Source organism: Rattus rattus, chromosome 4, assembly GCF_011064425.1.
Source record: "Rattus rattus isolate New Zealand chromosome 4, Rrattus_CSIRO_v1, whole genome shotgun sequence".
In the NCBI taxonomy this organism is placed as follows: Eukaryota; Metazoa; Chordata; class Mammalia; order Rodentia; family Muridae; genus Rattus; species Rattus rattus.
This window is the reverse complement of record NC_046157.1, coordinates 3,413,418-3,416,553: the sequence shown is the minus strand read 5'-3', so window position 1 is coordinate 3,416,553 and position 3,136 is coordinate 3,413,418.

Genomic DNA, 3,136 nt, shown 5'->3' with positions numbered 1-3,136 from the left:
TCACTTCTCTGAACATGCATGCTCTCAGTCTCACCAGACATCTACTGCCGGACATTCTGCTGCTTCTAATATTTTAGAACTAATTTAAGGATTAAAAAATGATTCTCCCAACTCTGTGCTAAAGCCCCACCCACAAGATAAACAGGGCTGATCTTCCTTGAAGTCCAGATATGAAGCCCTGATGCAGATTCTGGGACATGGGGACCTTCGAGGGGTCCTGAGTGACCTTAGGAGATGCCAGCTCTGAGCCCAGTGCTTCCAGGGCCGCTTGCTACAGACAAGTTTCCCAGAGCACCTACCTACCCACTGTGAGTCAGGTTCCAGCCATCAATCTCCAGAAATTAGGCTCAATGGTGTGGCCTTGGCAGGGCTTGGGATACTGGGCCAGGCCTGTGAACAGGGAAGGATTATATCACAGGGAGCCCTGTGGTTGGCCTAGAATCCTTGGAAGGGAGCCAGGTGTGTCTATGGTAAACCAGCAGTGGACACGGGGGTGGGGGGAGGGTTGGGGGGGTGACATACTCCACAGTGCTTTGCATGGCTTTAATTAGCTTCCTGCACAGCCTCAGGGTCCCAGAGACCCTGGTTGGACACTAGCCAGAGGCCAAACTGATGCCCAGAACCTGACCTAAAGGATCCTGCTGAGCCAAAACCAGGTGGGTAGAGATAAAGAGAGGTTAGGGTGGGCCAGAGCTTCGGCCCAACCCCCCAACCCCTTCCAGGTCCCTCCCCATCACCGGCCGGTGATCTCATCCATTCCTGGGCTGTAAATATCACCCAAATGCTCACGACTCCCAAATGTGTCCTCCAGCCGGGCCCCTCTCCCGAGCTCAGCCTGCACAGCCCACGCGACACCCCCGCCCAGATGTCTCCTGGGCCTCAACAAGCGCTCCTCCTGGCACCCCCTCCTTGGGGACAGGCGCCCCTTGCCGGCTGCTTAGGGCAGACGCCTGGGAGCCCTGCCCACCGCCTCCAACCATCCTGTCAAGTCCAACTTGAAACACATCCCCTGCCTTCTGGATCCGCCACCCCTAAGGTCTGGCCAGAAAGTGGCAATTCCATAGTCTCTGCCTGTGTGCAGACCCCACACTGCGCGCCGCTGCCAGAAGAGCCGTCTTGGAAAATTAGACCCTGCCCACTCCCTCTTGAGACAGCCTAAAAGGATGCACACCCTCACACATACATACCTCTGGCCATTGCTTCTGCCCCCCGCCCCGTACCCCACCCTTAGCTTCGACACTACCTTCACTGGCAGCCTGGCTAGACCATTTTCCCCACTCTGTAACATGCCCCTAGACTCCTCTCCCTGGAGAGGGGAGTGTGCAGAGCCTCGAGGTACAGGGCCGGGTCTGTAGGATCCAAGGTTTGCATCTCAGGCCGTTAGCCTGGTTACGATACAGCATGTGGCCCGGAAGCCTTCTCTGCCATCACCAGGGGCTGACTTCCAGTTCCCACCTGTGGGCCAGCTGTTGGTAACAGAAACAGAAAGTGGCCTGAGGCCAGACAGTGCCTGTCAATGAGGAGCAAGCTCAGCAGAGGTAGTGAACACTGTTCCTAAGGCATGTGGACGAAGACGGGACCCTCTGTCCTATAGGCCACCAAAAGCACCAATATCTGCTGCAGATAGCCAGCTCAGGAACCCTAAGGTTCTTTGTCAATGGAAGCTTCTGGGTCCTGAATTATATTTGGGAAGACCTAGCCTTAGCCCTCAGCACTGCCCCTCCTGCAGACTCAGCAGGCTGCCTTGATCCTCTCAAATAGGCGGAGCTCCTTGTTGTAAGCGGTGGGGATGGTCCATGAAGATCCCTGTCCTGTCCACCAGGTGCAGGCCAGGGCCTCCTAGGACGCTGGGGAGGCCTGTGCAGGCCGTCTTCTTGATGGGTGGTGCACCGAGCTCCTCAGAGGGCTGTGAGGGTGAACAGGGTGGTGGAGAATATCTCCTAAGGAGAAGGGGCTGGGTGAAGCAGTCCTCTCACCCATGAGACCTATTCCAATCGCAGCATCCCCAGATTTCGGACAAGCAACGGTGCCCTGGCCTGGAGCACCGGCTGGAGGTCCCTCTGCAGAGGAACGAACTGCAAATGTAAATGTGCACAGCCAGGTGGGTGTGTGAGGTGGCACAGCAGGCCCAGGCCCAGGAGCAACCCCGGGGGGCTTCCTGGAAGAGGTTCCCTGGTAAGGAAGGACCAGGCCAGACCAGGACCTCAGACTCCAACTCTGCCCTAGGTCTCTCCTTGGCTGCCGAGCACATTCCCCCACTCAGCCTCCTCCCCGAGTTTCCGGATCCCTGGCCGCCCCCATGGCCATCTGGCTCCCCCAATTCCCTCCCCCAGGTCCCTGAATTTTTTTCCTTTCTCCCAGCTCTTGCCCCGGTGGGGGAGGCAGACCCCTTCCAGTTCCCCTCACAACGACTCTCTCGCTGTTTTCTGTCCAAGTGGTTCTTTCCCTCCTGTGTCTGAGGCCTTTTCAGCCTTCTCAGCTCAGGCCTCAGAGAAACCATACATGCATCTTCTTGCCTGTGCTGTTTTAAGCACATGCACGCAAACGTGTTGTCTGTGTGGCTCCTGCTCTGCCATGTGTGTCTGCTCTGTGCTCACGTGGATTCGTGGCCACACGTATCCTCAAGGGCTGTGGGGTGGCACGAGGCACCTAGGCATGAGGGTTGTGACCTGGGGCGCTTGCACGAGCTTGAGCTCCCCTTTGGAGTTAGCCCATTCCTGGTCGCTCCCAAGCAGGGGAAGCACGGTCTTTACACCTCACTCTCAGCCTCCTCTAGGCTGGACAAACCTAGAGTAGATGTCTCCACAAAACCCAGTTTGTTCAGAACCATATACTGCTGAGTATGAAGCCAGCCCAGCTCCCACTTCTCAGAGAAGTTGGCTGAGCCCAAGGATGTCAGCTCTGGGGCAAGCTCACTGGTGCAGCTGGAGGATGGTGAGAATGTCACCTCACTCCCATATGTGAGCCCCCCACCCCCACCCCACCCCACCCCCGCTCAGCCCAAACTGCCCCACCGGTGAGGGTGGGCAGTTCTATCTCCTCTCAGGCCTTCTGTGCAGTGTCTGAAGGAGATGCTATGCTGGGACCCACCCTCGTTTCTCACCACCCACAGTGCCGCAGCCCAAGAGGCCACAGC